Here is a 23191-nt window from a genome sequence, read left to right on the forward strand (position 1 = left end):
CTTTTTTTTTTGGGGTTGTTGTTAGCATATCTACTCCTTTGTTTCCAGCAGGTGGAGAGGCTTCAAACGTCAAAGAACACGCCAGGCTATTTTTTCATGTTTGCTGAGGAAATGCATCTACTTTTTCTCTAGGCAAAATGTAAAACCAGAAAATAACTTTTCAGTAATTAATTTTGTTTGAGTAATAATGGCTTCTGGCTTGGACAGTTTCTGCTGTATAACGAACAGGTGGGTTAAGACCCTAAGGCATTTCCTGAATCTTTGCATTCAGCCTTGACTGCTTGTTTAAAAATGAAAAATGTAGCTAGACAGAAACCTTTAAGCCAGTGGAACACTGTCCTCAGGCTGAAGCTTAATGATGAAGCTGATAATTTATTTTAATCCACTCGTATGCTAGTCTTATTAACAGGAAGACAGATTTTTCTGCATTGTTTATTACTCAGAAAGTTGATCACTGACAGATGTTTTTTCTAAAAAGTTACTGTATTAAATATCTTAAAGTGTACTAATAAAAGTGCTGTTTAACACTGGCTTACTATTGTCATAGATATCAAACTATATTATGCTACAAAACCGTGATCTAGAATTAAACAATATGAAAGCAATCACTTATATATTAGAAATATCTTCTTGAATTTAACTAGCAATTATAAATGGTTTAAATAATTAGAAAAGATGGAAATAAACCAAATAATGTATGGGAAAAGGTGCAAAAGACAATTCTCTTAAATTTTGTAGAACAAGAGAATCCTATGAATCTCTATTTAGTATGGATAAATTCTACACCCCTTGCCTACATAGATATTCCAGAAGACTTTTCTGGTCTCAATATCATAGTGATCCACAGTGATTGCACACCTGCAGGGCTATGATCTTATTGGCATCACAGAGTCGTGGTGGGATGGCTCCTATGACTGGTGTGTTGGAATGGAAGGATACAGTCTCTTCAGGAAGCACAGGCAGGGGACATGAGGAGAGGGTGTCGCTCTCCATGTCAATGACCAGGTGGTGTGCATGGAGCTCTGCCTGGGAATGGATGAGGAGCTGAATAAGAACTTATGGGTCAGGATTAAAGGGAGGGCAGGGACAGATGATATTGCAGTGGGGATCTGCTACAGGCCACCCAACCAGGATGACAGAGCAGATAAGGTCCTCTATAGACAGATAGGAGCAGCCTCACGTTCGCAAGCCCTCATCGTCATGGGGGACTTAAATCACCCCAATATCTGTTGGAAGGACAACACAGTGGGGCATAAGTAATCCAGGAGGTTCCTGGAATGCATCAATGATGACTTACTTCTCCATGTGATAGAGGGGCCAATGAGTGACATACTGGACCTTCTTCGGAAAGCTAAAACCCAGATAGAATTAAATCTGGCCAGGGACATCAAGGGCAACAAGAAAAGCTTCTATAGGTATGCTGGCGACAAAAGGAAGACTGGGAAAAACATGGGCCCTCTCTGGAAGGAAATGGGAGACCTGGTCACTTGAGTCATGGACAAGGCTGAGGTACTCAATGATGTTTTTGCCTCAGTCTTCACCATCAAGTGCTCTATCCATATGGCCCAAGTTCCAGAAAGCAAAGGCATGGACTAGGTGAATGAGGAACCGCCCACTGTGGGAGGAGAACAGGCTCAAGACCATCTGAGGAACATGAAGGTGCACAAGTCCATAGCAGCTGATGAAATCCATCCGCAGGTCCCGAGGAACAGGCAGATGAAGTTACTAAGCCACTATCCATCATATTTGAGAAGTCGTGGCAGTCTGGTGAAGTTCCCGCTAACTGGAAAAGGGAAAACATAACACACGCTTTTAGAAAGAGAAAAAAGGAAGACCCAGGGAACTACAGGCCAGTCAGTCTCACCTCTGTGTCTGGCAAGATCATGGAGCCGATCCTCTTGGAAACTATGCTAAGGCATATGGAAAATGAGGACATGATTGATGACAGCCAACGAGACTTCACTAAGGGCGAATAATGCCTGACACATTTGGTGGCCTTCTACAATGGTGTTACAGTGGCAGTGGACAAGGGAAGAGCAACTGCTGTCAGGTACCTGGATTTGTGCAAAGCATTTGACACTGTTCCACACGACATCCTTGTCTTTATATTGGAGAGACATCAATTTGACAGATGGACCACTTGATGGATAAAGAACTGGCTGGATGGTCGCACTCAAAGAGTTGTGGTCAATAGCTCCATGTCCAAGTGGTGAGCAGTGACAAGTGATGTTCTTTAGGGGTTGGTACTGGGACCGATACTATTTAGCATCTTTGCCGGCAACATCGATGTTGGGATTGAGTGCACCCTCAGCAAGTTTGCCGATGACACCAAGCCGTGTGATACAATCAACATGCTAGAGAGAAGGGATGTCATCTATAGGGACCTGGACAGGCTTGAGAGGTGAACTTGTGCAAGCCTCATGAAGTTCAACGAGGCCAGGTGTAAGGTCTGGCATGTGGGTTGGGGCAATCCCAAGCACAAATACAGACTGGGTGGAGAATGGATTGAGAGCAGCCCTGAGGAGAGGGACTTGGGGGTGGATGAGAAGCTCAACAAGAGCTGGCAATGCGCACTCACAGCCCAGAAAGCCAACTGCATCCTGGGTTGTATCAAAAGAAGTGTGGCCAGCAGGTTGAAGGAGGTGATTCTGCCCATTTACTCAGCTCTGGTGAGACCCCACCTGGAGTACTGCATCCAGCTTTGGGGCCCTCAACATAAGGACATAGACTTGTTGGAGCGAGTCCAGAGGATACCCATGAAGATAAGAGGGCTGGAGCAGCACTCCTACAGAAGACAGGCTGAGAAAGTTGGGGTTGTTCGGTCTGGAGAAGAGAAGGCTCTGGGGAAACCTTATAGCAGCCTTCCAGTACTTAGAGGGCCTACAGGAAAGATGGTGAGGGACTTTTTATCAGGGACTGTAGTGATAGGATGAGGGGTAACGGTTTTAAACTGGAAGAGGGTAGATTTAGATAAAATATTAGGAAGAAATTCTTTACTGTGAGGGTGGCGAGGCACTGGAACAGGTTACCCAGAGAAGCTGTGGAGGACCCATCTCTGGAAGTGTTCAAGACCAGGTTGGATGGTGCTTTGCATAACCTGGTGTAGTGGGGGGTGTCCCTGCCCATGGCAGGGGGGTTGGAACAAGATGATCTTTAAGGTCCCTTCCAACTCTAACCATTCTATGATTCTATGACTCACACTGTTTTATATGATCAGGCATACATTGTGGGGATAGGGGTAGAAGTGAACTCCAGTGTCAAAGCTGTCTAAAGAGTAGTGTGTGTTTTAACACCAAAAACTTACTTGTCCCAGATGAAGGCTGTCTCGCCATGCTTAGTAAGATGCTTTTCCATGCCAACATGGCAATTCATCCTTTATGCCTAAGGCAGCTCATGCACAGCTAGCCCTGAGGATAAAACAGTGCTAAAGTCTGACAGTTCACTGGACATGAGCATGTATATTTGAGCTTGATTAATTAGAAATGAACTTGAATAGCCAAATTCAAAGAATCTCTTCCAGTGGCATGAAGAAGCTTAAGTATCTAGAAATACAAATTAACGTCCTTAACTAATCTGATTTAAATTCCATCTTGCAAAATGGTAAAATGGTCGAGTTGATACAGCTCACTGTGCCTGAGCACACTGCTCGTTTAATGAGTAAATCAATGTATCAAGCTTTGTGTAAAAGTGATGTTAAGTAAAAAGCGTTCTTGTCCAAAGTTGCAAAGCCTTTGGACTTTTAACTGTGAGGCAGTTGTACTGGGAATGATGATTTTGTCAGCAGTAGAAGGCTGCCATCGTGCCTCTGATACTATCTCAGTCACAGGATTGATACTGGCTTAAGTTCTTGATGAGAGAGAGAAGAGTCCCTGAATAATGGGAGATGCAGACACTGGAGAAAGACTCTCCTGTCACAATTTAATATTTTAAACTGACTATCTTTAAGGAATTATTTGAAATTAAGGGTTGGATATTCAATAATTTATTAAAAATGTAAAAGATATATGTTGCTGTTTTTCATAATCACTTCTTGGTTTATGATTATCAACCAAGTGATCCCAACCAAACAAAACTCTCCATGCTGGACAGCAATACATGTTTTAGCCCTCTGATCTCACTGGCAGTCCTCAGATGCTTTCAGTTATAAAGATAGTAAAATACATTTCTCGCTCAAAGTCATCATTGCACTTATATTTAAATAGCTTAGAATTTAAAGAAAAAATATGCAAAAATATCTAATTGCTAACATGATCCATTAGAAGAAAATGCAAGTCTACAAAACTCTTGCAAGGTCACCTTGTTTATAACCCCTTTTTAGACTTTGAAAGAATTCTGACTCTTATCTGGATAAGCAGAGATGCATTTAATAGTATTTTGGGACTTTTTTCAAACTGCAATACTAGTTTTCTGACAGTTTAGTGCAGTTACATATTAATACCAGAATATACTGCTCAGAAAAATAAAAAAACATGGAAAAAGTAACAAAAACGACCTTGATATTCACTAGCTTATCCAGAAACCAAAATACTGAATTACTTTCATGGAGATATATATCCCTTGTGTATATGTAGTGTATAGAAAATACCAACATGTTGAAAATTTTTTTGAAAACTATTGTGGATATAATTAAAAATAAAGATATAGAGAATTCTACATCTGAAAAACACCTAAATAAGTCCATCAGAAGAAGCTTTTTTTTTTTTTTTGTAATGCATGAGGCATCTGTATGCTACAATTGCTATGTTTGTTTGTAAATGTCAAAAAAAACCCCAACTAGTTAAAAAAAAATCTTTACTGCTTTCTACAAATAACATTAATTATTTAAAGCTTTGGAATGTAACTCATTTGTAAATACACTAGATAAGTGTTAAGTAGTGTTACTATAAATTTGCAATGACAAAAGAAATTTAATAATATTATTTTATTGATTTGCACAAATGACAGCAACAAGCTGGGTTTGTTCTACTGTGTAAATGCTTTTCTGTTACACTGCTGCAGAACTAGTGTTTTTAAATCATCATGCCCAGCCCAGGAAAAATTACCTCTTTGCAAAAGCAGAGCTCTGTAAGCATGCACCAAAACTAGGGCCTTCTATAACACACAAGGAAATAAAGATGTGTCTGAGGAACACTGTGGAATATTCATTCCTTTGGTAACAGTTGCAAGTAAATGACTCTGGAACAATTCCTGTGCGGTTGGGTTTTTTTTCGTTTGTTTGGTTGGTTGGTTGGTTTTTTGTTTTGTTTTGGTTGTTGTTGTTGTTGTTTGGGTTTTTTGTTTGTTTTGTTTGTTTTTGTTTTTGTTTTTTTGAAAGGACCCTAAGAACAGCACGAACAAACACCAAATTTAATCTGGAGAATTAAAAGCCAGGGCTTCTCCCAAACCCAAATGGATTAGGGCAGGACAGCCATTGCATCTGAATGCACAACTTTTATATGGACCTAGTAATAAGAAAAGTATTAGAAAATAAATACAGATTTTAATTTTTCTAGTGTTGTATCTTGGTTAATAAGGTGTCTTATAAGATATGTATTGAAACTGTATAGTACTCAATTTCAACTTTTACAGTCTAAAAATATCTGTAATATTCTATCCACATGATTTTTAAAAAGTCAACCAGAATAGGAAAAAATTTTGAAAGACTTTTTTGTTTTCTTTCTGGAGTAGTCAGTGTTTGTCAGGATACCTCTGTATACACAGGTTTAATACGTACCCCTCTGTCTTATTAAATACTAAAGCAACAGGTGATTTGGTGAATAACAAGGCAACGTTAACCAGAGGAGAAAGCATTTTCTAAGATGTCCTAATAATGGTACAGTTTTCTTCAACTCACAATAAAAATTTTTTTTCTTGAATGAATGTAAATAAATTTCCTAACACCGGGTAGAGGATTTCGTAATGTGTTCATTTCAGAGTATGGTAGCTCACTCTTTTTTATTCAAAAAGGATTTATCATTCGAGATAAAGTGGGTTTAGGCACTACAAAAAGAACAAGTGCTACTTTGAATAAGAGAAGCATAACTTAGAAGTGCAATGAAATTTACTGTAAATATATGTTATGCTCTCTATAATGCATGAGAAAACCTGTTTATAACCGGACCAGGACACATTCTTTCGCTTACAAATCTACTTAGGTCCTACTGTGCCTGAAGGATATTTAATGGTAAATAGAGAAAGAATGGATTTTCATAATTGGCAGTGAAATTCACCCTGTTGACCTAGAAGAACAACACACCAATGCAAATGAAATAGAACAGGCAGTACTGCAAAATGATATCCTCTCTAACTGAAGTTTCATTGCTCTAATACTGGGGTTTCATGGTAAAACCTTGCCTTTTGTATCCCATTCAGCAGAAACCAAGAACTCTCAACACTTCTTATTGATAGCAATCAGGACTTCACCAGAAAACTCATCAATATTGCATGGAGTATGTTGCTGCAACATATGTATATCTGAAGGAACAACAACAGAGTAGAAAGGGTCAGTGTGTTTTATGAAAGCTACATCTCTTATCTACGGCTCCTTGCATTCTTTCCTTTAAAGATTTAAAGGAAAAAATAGGATGGTGTTTCACCTCAGTTTGTTGTGTACAAAGGTTCTGAAATGAGAAAGTGCATTGTGTTTCAGTCAGACCTAGGACAACAATGACTTTTGCAGGACCTCTGGCTTGATTAAAAATCTAAAGGTTAACTTTTTTCCCAAATCATTCACATAGCATGTATCACTGAGTAGGTCATTATACAAATAATGTAGTACAAATATACCTGAACAGTATTTATGTGACGAGGACATTAAAGGAATGATTCTGATGCTGAAACACAGATGTCTAGCACTTTTTGAGGTTCCCCAAAGTTTCCCTTGTTACAGAAAAGCACAGATCTGCACTTCATCTGCCAAACCCATGTGAGTGACTGGACATACTTATAAGGTATATGTTGTCAATGCATATGTGGATTGCATCCTAAACCAACCAGCCCTTACCCATCTAATCCAATTTAGTCATATAATTCCATTAGTGTAAAAAAAATTATAAAAGAAAGAGGGGGTCACCTACAGAGAATGATTTCTTAAATAGAAAATATGAATTCTCCTTTGCTCTCTCTCTCCACTAGTATAAAGGAGGATGACTACTTTGGTCTATTCCCCAACTGTCGTGTCTAGGGAGATGAAGCTTACTGCAACATATCTTTTCGAATGCCCTATTACAAAGTACTTCATCTAAATTCAATTCCCAGTCACAACCTTACCGTTTCTTAAAAAAAAAAAAAAGTAGTCCCTGTCTTTATATCAGTGAATATAAATGGAAAACTGTGTTTTGTATTATGGTAGAAGTAATCAAATAAACAACTCCCTTACCCCAAGTCTCACCCCAAGATTTCTCTTCTGAAGCATTATGTATTTTATTAAATGACACCTATAACTGTGCTAAAATGACAAAAAAAAAAAAAGGCACTGTTGCTGTTACGAAACTTGGTAATTCTTTGTAGAAACAAATATATTTCTTCAGTATCTTTCTGCCCTTGCCAAGCTGACTTTAACACTTTCTTGTTTTGTAATCAATACTGAGAATGAATTTAATATTTTTCTGCTTACATAAATTCTGGTTGATCCAATTGTACCTTTAATTTGATACAGAGTTTATTAGCTAACTTAATACCCATGAGATGTAAGAAAGCCCTAGATTTTCAGTATTTTATGAAAATGTGTAACTTTCATGGTGTGAACTGTTTAGATTTAGTGTACAAAGTTTACTTTATTTGCTGTTAAAAGAGCAACTACTTTTGCCTGGCTGATAAAATAATTTATTTTGACACAACACAGTGTTAAGCATTAAGTAAAAGGGCAATTAAAACAAGTGAAAACAGCTGATATATGAAATATTTATTCATGTGCTGAGCTTGAAAAGTGATAAAACTATAGAGTTAGAATGCATAATTTTTTCTGGGGTTTAAAAATAGGTTAAGTCATAAGGACACGGTCTCTTAGATGAATGCTGTGTGCAATGAAGTGCACTGTGATATAATCTGGAATGAAATGACCTTCATTTTTGTGTCAGACATTTGGTGAATTTTTTAACAGTTTGGCCTCAGCCTTTCTTAGCTGTTACAACTTTGTTTAACAGTTTTCTTTCCTTCTTCCTCCCCTTATTGCTGCCAGTGAAGATCCCAAATATTTCTTGAGAAGCACTGTTGAAATTTCCCAAATGATAGAATGAGGACCAACAGCAGCACAGAGTACAAGGACCAACAAGCAGCACAAGCGTAGGGTGCTGCACCTGGGAAGGACTAACCCCACGCATCAGTACAGGCTGGGGGCTGATGTCCTGGAGAGCAGCTCTGTGGAAAGGGACCTGGGAGTCCTGGTGGACAACAGGATGACCATGAGCCAGCAATGTGCCCTGGTGGCCAAGAAGGCCAATGGCATCCTGGGGTGCATCATGAAGAGTGTGGCCAGCAGGTCGAGGGAGGTCATCCTCCCCCTCTACTCTGCCCTGGTGAGGCTGCACCTGGAGTATTGTGTCCAGTTCTGGGCTCCCCAGCTCAAGAGGGACAGGGAACTGCTGGAGAGGGTCCAGCAAATGGCTACAAAGATGATTAGGGGATTTGAACATCTCTCTTATGAGGAAAGGCTGAGGAACTTGGATCTTTTCAGTCTAGAAAAAAGAAGATTGAGGGGGGATCTTATAAATACTTATAAATACTTAAAGGGAGGGTGCCAAGGGGATGGGACCAGTCTTTTTTCAGTGGTGCCCAGTGACAGGACAAGAGTTAATGGGCACAAACTTGAATGTAGGAAGTTCCATCTAAACGTGAGGAGGGACTTCTTTACTTTGAGGGTGGCAGAGCACTGGAACAGGCTGCCCAGGGAGGTTGTGGAGTCTTCTACTCTGGAGACATTCAAAACTAGCCTGGACGCAGTCCTGTGCAACCTGCTGTAGGTGACCCTGCTCTGGCAGGGGGGTTGGATTGGATGGTCTCCTGCTTTTGTGTTAGTTGAAGAACATTCTGCTTGTTCCCAACTTTTCATAAAATAACTGCAAAGCTGAATGATGCCACCTAAGAAGCATTCTGAAACATCCTTAGTCTGTTTGCAGAGAGAGAGAGGATAATCTGTCTCTCTCCTGATGGGAAGGAGTAGGGTTAGGAGTAAGGTAGTGGTAGAGAGAAGAAAAAAACCCCAACCCAAGGCAGAAAACTTACTCCAAATCTTTATCCCATATTTACATTGGTGTATAGCTTTGTATATTAATTACAGAATCTCAATTAGTGTACTGGTAGTCTTCATGGCACGCACTAGCTAGCATAAGGCAAATATTAGATGGCTTGCTTCACTTAAGGAAGAATTAGTGGGTACCACCATGTGTATACCACTTCTCTTTGTATGATCATTTAGATTGAGGAATGCCTTTTTGGGAGAAAGAAGAACTCAGCTGGGCCATCAAGACAGGAAGATGGGCCATTTACTTTCCACTTAATGTTATTATTTTAATGTTTTCTGGAAGTTCAAGTAGACACCACTGAACTGATTGCATATATTAATAATTAGCATTGTAATTAACAATTAACAACAATTAAGCATTAACAACTGTTTCGTCACAAATAAATAGGACTGTTTTCATAAGAAAATATTTCTGAGATTCTAATACACTGCTATTATTTTAGAAGCAGGAGTGGTAATTACAGGATTATAATACATATGCCTTAACTCAGTACTGTGGTATTCCTGTACAATGATTTCATTCTCAGTTTGTAAGATAGCTCATTTTTCAAAAGAAGATGTATAATTAGGAAGGCAAACAACCAAAGTAAAAAAGACTATTTATAAGCTGAAAAGAAGAAGAAAAGCTGTAACAGAATGAGTTTTATAAACAATCAGAAAACAGAGAAGGTAATCAGAGAGAAGATGGTAATTTCAGAGAAGCTCGGTCTGTTCTTTGTACTATTGGGAGAAGTTAACCGTGATTCTGCTTTTATTTCCATATTTCTTAATTTCTGTTAGTTACATTGATATAATTGCTGTTCGTAATGACCTCAAAACACAGAAAAGAAGAGGAAAATGTATTCCAGAAAAATGGGTTTCTTTGTGGAGAACTCAGAACTATCACCAGTTTTCAGCCAAAAGAGAAAATTTGAAAACTGTTTCTGGTATTCAGCAATTGTTTCTATCTTTGATTCTTACAGAACTTTGTAAATTCCACTCCTTCTAACAAATGGAATGTGGAGCATCTTTTTAAACAAAAGAATGAAGTATAATGTAGAGTTATCCAGTGTATCTTGTGTAGTAGCACAGAGCAATCCAGCAGAGATAGTGTGGGAAGCAGAAAGTGAAAATTCGACATTGCTTTTACAGCTAGACTATCATGTGTCGGTTCTCTTCAAAGCGAAAACTTTGGATCACACCAGCCAGAAATGGCATTTTAACTTATGTTTCTACAGGGTTGAAGAAGAAGAAAAGAAGCAGTTTTTCTTAAAACTGCATTTTGTACGACATTAGGAATAATTAGATTTGGGTGCTAAGTGAAACGAGCATGTGTTGCTTGTTTGAAACACATATGGGTTTGAAACAGCTCCCATCTCCTGTGATGTGGTATGCACTGGGGAGTGCTAAAGGTAGAAAGGAAAGAAGGGGCTACAGCATTTGCCACTTTCCCACAGACCTAGCTGTGAGCACAGAGATACCAAGTTTGCAAATCCCACTAGGGCTTTTAAGATATAAGTGGGACCTGAGGTTCTAATTTCTGAATTGCCTAAAGTGGCAGTTAGGTTCTGCAGTGAGACAGATGATGCTAGGCTTAAAAAACAGATATAAAGAAACTCCTCTCAAATAGAGAGAAGTGGAAAGAGTAGAAGTGAAATAAACTAAAAAAACCTGGCTGGGCTGCTTTGACAGTGAAAATACAACATTGGTTTAACTGTTTTTAAACTGTGAGATAGTGTGAATGATGTTATTAAAATCAGTGAAAGAATAAAGTGCAGAGAAAATTATAAATTTTTTAGTGGAAATTTTTTAATGGAAATTTATGGTTTAAGAAGGGGAATTTTATATTTTCATTATTGACCTCCTGTATTGAAAACACCCTTGAGCATAAGCAATTCCTAGGTGTACTGTGATTGTGGCAGAAGCAGCCGTATCCTCTTTAAAACTGTCTGCTTCTCTTCTGAATAAGAACATGCATATTCATACTGACCTTCTGCACGAAGGTTACATCTCAGTGGGCTAGAAAAGCTACAGACATTCTTACCTGATGTGCATTTTCTAAAGCTCAGGGCATTTCTGGATTTTGCTCCTAGAATTACTTCAGGCTGCCTAGGAACCACACTAGTCTATGCAACAGTTGACACTGGGGGTTCCTCTGGAAGCTGATGAGACAGCCTGATTTTAATGATGTGGCTGCAGCAAGGAAGAAATATGATGTTTTAGAGGGACTAGATCCAAAGAGAAAGTCAAGCCTGCTGCAAGTAGACGGAACACTCCAAATAGCAAGTGGACAGTCTTCTGGAGTGTCCTTTGAAGTGCAGGAACCCTTACAGGTTTACCTTTCCATAGTTCTAGAGAGATTGTTCCAGACCTGGCCGTGCAGGCACTAAAGCTCAAAATAATCTAACCTTGCCTTAAGGCTGTTCCGGACAGCCATGTAGATCCAACCAGTTAGACCTGGAATTATAGCTACTGACTCCAGGATTCTGGTGCTACAGTTATATTCTGAATATCAGAAAACAAACCCCATTTTCCCATATATTCTTACTTGTAACACTGATATTGAGGACAGAATACTTCAGTTAAGGGTAATAGAGATGAGATTGGATTGCATTTTGTGAAGTTCATGCTTTGTACAATGGCCTTTACAAGATTTGATTTGAAAGCTAAAGCTGATTTGACTGGAGTGAATGTTCCTTAAAATTTTGTCTGATGTAAAGTAGCACTTCTAACACGGAGTGTCAGGGGATAGCAGTGTAATCATCTTTCAGGTAATCTGGTTTGTAATCTTGGGTCTGTTACTGATTATTGTTCACAAAATAGTGGAGGACAAACCACAATTATTGCACTGTGCCTCAGTTACCTATTTATAAAATGACAGCAGTGATGCTGCTCTAGATTTTCTGATTGATAATGTTATATCAGAGTGAAGTTTAAAAAAAAGTATCTCAATACAGTGGTTTACACCAGAAGAGAATCTAACTAAAAATGCTCAAGTGGCAAATGGAAGGAATAAAACTGAAGGTAATTTTCACATTGTTTCGCACCCTTTGTTGGATAATTTTGTAGGAAATAATAGAAAACAAAGTTATGATTTGCCATCCCAGCTTGGATTAATATGATGATATTCATTTTCCTTTTTTACACAAATAGTTTGAAAAGGACTATCATTTTGAGTAATTTTCCAGTGTAAATGAAAGAAAAGGTTCATGGTTCATAAATAAGTAATAATTTTGTTAACAGAAATAATTTACTTTTCCTTAATTAAACTTAACCACTGCAGACCTTGTTTTAAGTTGATAAAGGGATTACAAAATTATCTTTTCAGGTTTGTATAGCAGTTAGTGTTTGAATAAAAATGGCTTTTGCCTTACTCAAGTTACATTACAAAATTATAAAGAGAAACGTTCTTCAAAATATTAAAGTCATCTTTATGTTTCTTCATTAAATGGCAGAATTCCCTTTCAGTCTGAAATTGTAAGGTTTGTGTGATTACTGGAAAACTAAGTTGAAATATGTAGGTAGAACCTGTTACTCAAAACACTAAGTCCGTTAATTAAATACATAACTACTTTTTGTGACTACGTATCACCAATATTAAAAAAAATATCTATCCTAAGAGCCAGACATTCTGACTTAGTGGTGAGACTAAATCTCACCAATTTCAGTGGAAGAAATGATAATTAGAGCAGAAATGTACATTTGGAGATTACCTTATCTATTGACTTCTGAATGATATGAGGAAGCTATAATGAGCTGAATTCTTTTTCTGACCCTACATCTGGGATGTGTCCTTGATTACATGGTAATGGATTCAGTAATTCTGAAAATAACCCCCCCCAAAAAATACCGAACATCTCACACACACACGACATATAAATTGAAAGCTGAAGCTTATTGTAGCTGACTTTTGCTATGATTTATCTGTTTGGAACATCATAGCTGCATGCAAGAGTTTCATGATAATGAGCAGGAATGCTTAGTTTGAAAGCAAAAGGCAAATTAGCAGGGAATGGCATGAAATTGAGACAGCTGAATAACCACCTAAAAATAGAATTAAGAAGACGCTGAGAGATAAAAAGTACAAAAAAAAAAAAAAGGAAAAAAAGAAAAGAAGAAAAAAAGGTTTGATCAGAAAGAGAAACACATTTAGAAGATAGGAAAAGGAGAACAGGATTAAAATGAGAACTGAGAAAAACTGTGCTGAACCCCATAAAGCCATTTAAAACAAGTATTAAGCATGTATTTTAGCTATAAAATGATATAAGGACAGAACATAGGCAAGGATGAATGAGGCCTCAGTTCAATAAGGATGAAATTTAATTTGACTGTAACATACAGAGGGCTCCCAGAAAGGGATGTTTTGCCTTAAGTTTTCAACAAGGACAGTTATGCTGAGCAAAGTGGGTAAGCCAGGATGGCTTGTGGTGATGGCTGTATTCAGACACTACCTGCAGAACGTGGGGAACCAGCACAACCTAAATTTGGAAGGACTAGGTAATCCCTACCTTAGTTTTTAGAAAGAAGTGGTTAAAGCAATTGCGTTTCCAGTAGGCAGATTTTTAAAAATGAAATATAGAATAATGCATATTAAGAATAGGAAAAAGAATTCCCAAACTTGGGAAAGAAAGGAGTGATTGATTTTATTACTCATTAATCTGAAGTGGAAGAAAAAAGGAAGAAGATATGTACAAAAAGAAGAAAATTAAATAGTTATTTTTGTGATTTCCTTAATAACGTAAGTGTTTTTTTGGCAAAACAACAGTGGCTTTAATTTCTCTCTTCTTCCTTAAAAGATTTGATAAATTATCACTAATGAAATTTTTAACTACAATGTCAAAGAAAGGAAATGGATAAAAGTTATGTAAAGTGATCTGGAACTGAATAAAGAATAAACCTAGAATTAATTATGCTGCAAAGGTGTTAAGGTGCTGTGGGGCCAGTGGCTGTCTGGGGCCCAGGAGCTGGGAGGGGTAGGGGCTCCCCCTGGGGGGGCTGACATGGAGCCCTGGGCTGTGGGCAGGGTGGGGGGAGCCCTGGAGGGGCTGGGAAGGTACAGTCAGGTCTGGTGGTGCCCAGCTCTGGTAGGCTTTGAGAAACTGAAAATTACCTGTCTGGAAGGTTGTTACTATAATTTCTCCAAGGCAGAGCTTGAGTATGAAATTTAAAGAGCTTAATTGGCTATGCCTTTCACAATGATGACAGTTTATAAACAGTTTATAAACGCATCTTGGATATAAACAGAAAAGACACCTGACCTGGTTTTGGCATAGACTTTTAATATTCAGGAATATATGTAGGTGGAAAACAAAAGATTTTAAATTGTTAGATTCTGGAGCAGCCTCCAAATACTGCTCCAGTAGAAGTACCGATCCAGCCAATGTCAAGATGCACTAAATAAACTTCTGAAGTAAGTCAGTGATGAAGGAGGTTAGAAACCATGTTTGCAACCCACAAAGGGTGGAACAAATGTTGAAGAGGTCTGTTTGTATATATGAGTATATTAAAAATGTAAACTTATAAAATTATAGTAAATAAAAAGGCATTAAACAAAAGGTTTTAAGTGTTGGAAGTTTAGCATCTAACTCTGGGAGAGAAGCAGGCAGCTTCAGGAGTACAATTCACAAGTTTGACCTTAGATGTCTTAAGTTTATTTTGGACTAAAGGGAAACGAGAAGGTTTCTGGTGCTGGAGTGACGGCGTCATGGTAAGGTTTGTGATACCTATGGCTGGCAGCTGGAAATGCCAGAGACAAGGATATGTTTGAAATTCTGTGGCCCAAGGGAATTCAAAGCTGCAATTGGGATGTGCCTCTTTCCCATCAGTAGCCCAGCAGAAAACTTAACTGGGAAGTACGAAGGGACCTTCTAAGACCTTCTCAACCTGGGAGTTTGAATTGGCAGCTTTTCCATGTCATCGGATGTTTTGCCACCTGTCCATCAACGTAGTGTTCTCCAATTAAACTTGATTTTATATGAGGGAGTTTGCAAGTTCTTAGGAAATGAAGCTCTTTTGCTGACGTCCGGTGTGTCTTTCTTATCTCAAGGTCTACAGGTGAGAGTTGGGCTCCTGAATAACTGGGATAGGGAATATATCAGTACACCTATTGGTCATACAAAATAGCATTGCTCAAACCATTCAAGAAGGTCTCCTTAGAATTAGGCTCCTGATTACATCTCAAATGAGATGTATTATCTGAAAACTTTGCTGTCTGTCTGTCAGGGTACCTAAAAGCCATGCTCAGTTCATTGATTTGATCTTTAATCCTTTTACTTAAAGATTCTAAAGGGAGTGAGAAAAAACACGGGCTTCTATTAAATAAAAATCTATCTGTAAAAAAACAAAGGCATACTTGTACTATTTTGTATTGGTGAGTGTTTATTTATACAGGCTGCCCATAGTATTAGCTCATCAATGATGGTACGATTCGCAGTTTTGGTTTAATATTGTAGCTTAATGGGTGTGGCAGCTGCTGATTTCCTAGCTAACATCTTGAAACGACCTCTAGATCAAAAAGTAAAAGCCCATTCTGCTGGAGTTAATGGGTCTGTACTCTGCAACTACAGAGGTAGAAAAACCCATGTTGCTTTTGACTGTGTAGGAGAGGACCTAGTGCACACCCTTCCTGTAAGCTTGCCTTGCTCTCCTTCATCTGTTACGTTCAATGCCAGCGCTGCTTTTGCATCATACTAGGAGTAAAAATATAAACCATTTTCTAAACTATATTGCAGCAGCATATATAGACTGTCTTTCATTTAATGATCAAAGCAAAACAAGAGAACTTTGATTTCGGTTAAACGAAAGATGTTTAGGGATTTTTTCTTCTTGAGAAAACCTTTGAAGCCTTTTCTGAAAGCCATATGCTCTTCTGCATTAAGGCTGTCATCATTCAGTAGAAAAAAAAAGTAAATCACTTTTATTGTCCAGGTCTTCTGTATGTGCTATTCTTATTTGTACAGACTTCACTATTTTACTGGTGACTTTTACTGTCAGCTAGGAAAATTATTTATATGCTACTCACTTACACAACCTTCTTCAGGAAATGCATGTATCTTATCTCTTTAAAGGCTCAAGAAAAGTTCTGAAATAGCTGATAGACTCATTACAATACCCTACTGTAAAGAACTAGCTGTGATACGTAAGATTACAAATATTACTATTACATCATTACAACTTTTCTCTATTTCTATAGGTCAGCCTTATACTCCATCCTTTTATACTACCTGCAATAGTCAGAAAACCATGTTAGTACACTATACTATGGGGAAACAGGATTTAGACCAAAAAAGTCTTTTGGTTCTCCTGTTACTCTCATAATTTTAAAAATGTTTCCTCTTTTTTGGTAGCAGGTTAAGTGACTTAATGAGGATTCTGAAGAAAGGTGATCTTACATAGAGAAAAATTTTCTAACAGTGTCCCAAGATTTTATGCTATTTAAAAAGTACAACTAATTCAGTCCACATAACTTTTCATGGTATTAAGAGAGATACATGGAAAGTTTCGGAGGTGAAAGTCCAATGAAGTGAATGGCAAAATCTTTGAGCAACACCATTGATTTACTAGAGCTCAAAAGTGGGTGGAAAAAAACATTCAGAAAAAGGGGGTCTTCTACATTTCTGTTTTCATAAAAAAACAGTTGAAAGAGTACCTGCAGGTTTATATATGTGGTTGCCATAAGCATACTTTAAAGTTAAGACAAGTAGTTAAATATAGTCTCCCAAAACCTGATAATACATTTTACTGACTAAGTATTTTGATTTGTACCTGAGTTTTACCAGTGGGGAAAAGTATCCTGAGGTTTGTGTGGACCAGTGAGACTGAAAGGACTAACAAGGTTTGTGGAGTCATTTCAGCATTTATGAGTAGTCTTTGCATGCAAAATCTGTAAATCAGTGAATGGATGAACATCATTAATAACCCAGAAGATGGAGGAATCAGTTTGTTAATAACATTTATGGGAGATACTGAAGCAGGGAAGTGGTGAGTATCAATTATGACAGAGAGTATGTTACAGTGCGTTCTGAAATTAGAAATATAGGGAGGGACTCAGGGGAGAATGATAAACGTGGCCAATTGCAGAGGGAGTTAACTGGAGAAAATTGAATAGAAAGCAGAGATATGTTTCAGACAGAGTTTTAAATCCTTGAATAGTGTAAATTGTCATACTTACACTGATGTTGATTTACCAAGCTACCTTAACTCAGTGTTTTAGTGTCTGCTGGAGAATGTATTACTGACACCATTTCTGGTGTTAACATTAATTGACAATGGTTATGATATACCATGCACTCATATTCTGAATTTATAAAAGCAGAACAAATCATTGAATAAAAATAAAATTGTTGAAAAGAGTTACCTTTGTTGTAATTAGCTTTTAAAGAGTTACTGGACAGAAAGCAATGGTGAGTATCGTAGAATTTGTTTGGAAAAAATCATTTTGTTATATGGCCAAAGACAGATGTAGGGGTTTTTGGCTTGACATTCAGAAAACTTAGAGTATCACATTTTTTCTGCTGAGCTTGGCTTTTCTTATACTAAAAATTGTTCATATTCATCTCCTACTCCAACCAGAAATTAGGGATAGAAGAATTAAATTCCTGAGGTGACTTTAAGTGTCCTTGTACTACATATTCTTGTTTCTTTGGAAACAGGTAACTGCTTGATAGTGTTGTATGTGTTCCTTTTGAGCAGTACTGTTCTAGTTCAGGATTATTGCCATAAAGAAATATGCCCAACAAGAATTGCCAGAGGAAATTTCTTCCCAGCTGTGCTCAAAGAACAAAAGACAATGTTTCTTTAGACTTCTTCTTATAGTTAATTACAACATAGAAATAAAAAGAAAATGTCTGTCTAACTCAAAATTCTGTCTCAGACAGTACTGATAAGAGATATGATTTAGGGGAGCACATGGGTCTGGTCTCTCTTTGTGGTTGATTCTATTCCAGCTCCTCCAAAACCCACAACTGTTGCATTATGGATGATAGTGTGCATATCCCTTCCTGGCCTTTTATTTTTTTCTTATGGACCATTTGTCATTAATTTCTCTATTTTGATTCTGAAACTGCTGAAGCTCTCTGGACTGTCAGATTTCACTATGTATTGAGGCAGTAAGGCGGAGAAATTTTATACCCTCTGTGCAGCCTCTCCCACCCCAAACTTAAAGCCTATTTTATTTTCTTGGTTTTAAACTGATTTCATACTAGATTCCCTGGTTTCCCTCATTTTATTACTGTTAAAGGATGTTAGAAGCAGTGCTCTCCTCCAGCGACTCATAGCCATTGGAGCAGGGGTCCTGAAGACCAGGGAACCTGAAGACCCGGGGTCTTTGCCCAGGCTGGGAGATCCAGATATTGCTTTCCCATTTCAAGGTTTGATGAGTAGTGAGCTGAACATCTACCCCACAGACACACACATGTGTGCGCACACACACACGGGGAGGACACTGGCGTGGCCACTCACGCAGACTGCCACAGGCAAGGTGCTGTTTCCAACAGCTCCTATACATACGACCAACATAAAACATAAGCACAGACAGCCAAGTCCCTGTCCTCTGTGCTGGGAGAGCTAGAAGGTCACTAGCACAGATGCACACATAACACTCTCTAGATTCCCAAGTCCACTCCAGCAGTAGCTGGCCCTTAGTCCTTGTTGCACACGTACACATGGGATAGAATGAGATTACTGTCGTGGTTTGGCCTCAGTCAGCAACAAAGAACCACGCAGCCGCTCGCTCGACTCCCACAGCCGTGGGAAAAATCAGCAGAAAAGGGCAAAACTCGTGGGTTGAAATATTATAATTTAACAGAACAGACAAAGGGAAGAAGGAAAAAAAAAACCCAATAACACCGATAAAGGAATATAAGAACGCGATTACAGTACCACAGCGCAGCACACCACCACAGCCAGCCCCCGAGTGGCGACTGACTCCCTTTCCCTGGCTAGCGCCTCTTATAGCTGGGCATGGGTCAAGTGGTATGGAATACTTGGCTCCCCTGCTGGTTCCTTGGGGAAATTAACCCCATCCTTGCCGGAACCAGAACAATTACTCGGAGATATTTTAGAAAGGATTTAATAAGAAGGCAGGACAGACTGTGGTAATCAGGCGCATGGCTCATTCAGACAAGCATACTGACTGGCCCCATTTTACACGGGACTGTCCCTTTTTATGCTCTGTTCTTTCTTTTCCCCACTTTGTTACTCCCAGTTTCCTTCCCCTGCATGTTCCCTTATCAGTTTACATAGTTCCACTGACTCCCCTCCAACAACCCTCAGGTTTACTTCCTTATCAGTTGCAAAGCCCTGGTTTGCCTGCAGTTTCTTGATAACCCACCAAAATTAGTGCGACTGCTGAGGTTTGTTCCTCGTCTTTGTCGCCAATATTTTGTCTGTCACATTTGTATCTGTGCATTTTGTCCCTTTTCCTTAGTATTCCATCTGACAAGGTCCACGATTAGATAATCTCACTGAAATAAACTTTCCCACATTTCACATACCGTTATCAATTAGTGTGACTGACCAGGTTTGGTTCTTACTACTGCCTCCCTTATCATTTGTCAGCCAGGTTTGTGTCTTTGTATGCTCTTGTTTATGGCTTCCTCCTTTTCTTGTTATCCCTTTTTGCATTGAACCAGCCCTTGATGAGGTACCCTTGAAAGAGCAGACACTTTGTCCTTCCTCGTACACTTACAAGTATGACAAGATTTGGAGAACAACTGTTTCTCGCTCCATTTATTCATGACCTTCCTGATTTCGTAAACCGTGATCACATTCCCTCTCTGCATCCTGCTCTCAATTTACCAAAGAGCCTTTTGGTGTCTTTTTGAAAAGCAGCTGCCCTATCTCTTTGCTCATTTCTTTGCTTTTCTCTGTATCTTTTCTCTAAATCTGATAACTTAGGAGTTGAAAATCTAAACCTACCTCATTTTTGGTCAATCTTTTTCTCTTTTTGTCACATTCCATCAGGAGTGGGAGGAGGAGGAAGGAGAAGTTAGCATACTGTAGTTACTAAACCAATATGTTTGTCCATAGGACATGACAAGAGTTTTGTACGTCTTCTGTTATCTTGCAGAACCATGAAGTACAAATTGGTCTAAGGCAATGCTTCCAGTTTTATTGCAGCTTAGCCAAAACAGATTTCTGCAACCTTCACCTTCTAGCTGTCTTTCCAAATTTTTGCTTCCCCTCTTTTTTTTTTTTCTCTCTCCTATGACTGATGCTGCTTCTTCCTTAGTCCTCCTTAACACTTATAGAATCATAGAATGGTTTAGGTTGGAAAGGACCTTGAAGATCATCAAGTTCCAACCCCCCTGCCATAGACCAGGTTGCCAAAGACCACGTCCAGCCTGGTCTTGAACATCTCCAGGGATGGGGTCTCAACAGCCTCTCTGGGCAACCTGTTCCAGTGCCTTACCACCCTCAAAGTGAAAAACTTCTTCCTAATGCCTGCTGATGAAATTGTCTGCATAGAGGAGAGTGACATATTCATTAGTGCTAGGAATTCAAATAGTCCTCATATTGTGATTGAAGCAAGTTGAAGAGAAAGACATGGTTTTAGAACTGATCCATGTATGTCAGATTCCTTGTTGCTATAAACATTTTGAAAAGATCTAAGAGTGCAAACTTCAAGACGTAAACATCTTCTGAAGACCAATGGTGCTTATAATTGTAAAGTTAATAATACCAGTAACCAGCACAACTCAAAGAACTCTTGTGTTGGGTGTTAAGGTGTCTTTATCAGACCTGTCATTGGGAAGTTACCTCCACGTCTTTCAGAAAAACTGGCAGAATGTTGCTAAGACATATACAAGATGTCAATTTGAAAAACTCCTTTCCAAAGACTGGAAGCATGGGTAAACCTGTGCATATATACAATATGATATTTTTCAAAACAGGATCTCAAACTGCATGATAAAATGGAAGACCTGAGAAAGATGGTTCATTAAGTTGTTATAGAGAAAGCAGTACTAGAATGGATAAGAAAGAACGGAAGGGATCTTGATATTCTGCCAAGATAAAAAAAACAAAAACATTATAAATGTCACTGTGGATCTAACGCAAGTTCTTTATTAAAGACACCTCTGAATAACTAATAGACAAAACAATTCGTCAAAGTAGGATGGACTGTGTCACTATATTTGTATGTATGTATGTATGTATATTTGTATGACATTGGTGTAAATTTCCACCAACTTATTTACAGTTATTGATAAATAAAATGCTGTTGTTTTTTTTTTCTGGAAAGAAGAAGACAAATTACTATCTATCTATCTATATATCTATGAAGATGTATACAAATATAAGGAATAAACTTTCAGAATAAAGTCACTTATCCAGGGATTTTTCAAGAGATAACACCAAAAAAGGAAAAGGTAGATTTAACACCAGTATAACATTTTTGGCTATAAGATGTATTGAACAAAGGAACACTCTAACTAGGATATTGGTGATGGTTTACCATTTGATATTTTTCAGGATTTTTTCAGTGAATAAAAGATGAAGAAGCCCTATACCAGCCAGGAATCACACTTACAGGTCCAATTTTCCTGAATATTTAATTCACTGACACCAAAGACATGATGATGATCTCCAAATCTTAAGAATTCAACAGCTATATGAAAGCATGGTACTGGGAAATATTTGGGCAACTTTGCAAGAGAAATATAGCTTTCTGATGAAAATGTAGGTTGTCATAAATGCACTAGAATGTCTGTAACTGGTATTACCTGAAAAATTCCTAACGTATTTTGAGACTTTGCTTTTGAATCTCCTCCATTGAGTCTAATTAGCACAGCTGATTCTCAAATTACATTGTTAATTTGCAAGGCTAGGAAAACAAAGGGATAGTTTTACAAATGGATAATTTTTATATCTAAAACATATAAGCAATTGATTTTTAAACATTTCTGCAGTAATCAACAATGCTTCAAATTAAATTCTTGCAATGTAAGTTTCTTTTTCATCATTTAAGATGAATATTCACTGTTAAAGTTTTGTAATTATGTAACTGTAATTGTCTTAAATAGATAAAAAATACACAAATGAGAAGGATATAAAAGGATTAGTTGTTTTGTTAGTATTTTCAAAATACTTTGGCTACAGTTCACAAAATGTTAATAAGTCATTGGTTTGAACTAGATTTTCTTCCTTCTATCAGAGGTTATAACCTGGAAAACTTTTAATAGACAGATAAAAGATTGATCTTAAATTTAATTTTACCTGCATAGTGACTTTAAGTGTATTAATCTACTGCTATATTTAAAATTGTTAAGCAGTTTTGGCTTTGCTAGTTTCCAGTCAAGTGAAAAAAGGGTAAAGCTAAAGGCAGCATAAGATCTTGAGACACAGTCTGTTGACTTTAAAATTATGAATATTTATTTTGAAATATAAAAATGCTTATAAATGAAGCATTTGAGGATCATTCTGGAAGGGTTGTTACCAGTTCTTCTATAAGGGATTACCAAGTAAAAGCAAACTAATTTTTGTAACTTTGTTTTAGACACATTACAGAGTAATATATTTCTTAGCTTTGAAATTTAATGCATTCTTCTGAAAAAAAAAAAAAAAAAATAGAATAAAATAAAATAAATGCTGGTGACTTTCAAGATATTTACAAAGTTCACAAAATAGAAGATAAATTGTGATATATCAATTTATGGAGTTAACAGCTGTTATGTGAAGTGTATACTTAATACCTTGTAAAAATTACAGGCCTACAAACAATAAACCCTAAGAAACCAAAACTGTAAGAGAAAAAAAATCCTATATTTTACATGGTTTAAACAATGTAATCAATGGAAACACTTTACTTTTGTTGAAACATGAGAGAGAATGATTCAAAAAATGCAGTATTTCAGAGAGTAATCAATGATTTATTCCAAAGACTTCTTTTATATAATAGTTACATACCATTTGGTAGGAGTTAACATGAACAATGTAACCATATTTCACTGTTATAAATTTGAAGAAATTATTGTAAATTTAAATATAAGACAT

This window comes from Vanellus vanellus (assembly GCF_965231255.1).
Source record: "Vanellus vanellus genome assembly, chromosome: 2".
In the NCBI taxonomy this organism is placed as follows: domain Eukaryota; kingdom Metazoa; phylum Chordata; class Aves; order Charadriiformes; family Charadriidae; genus Vanellus; species Vanellus vanellus.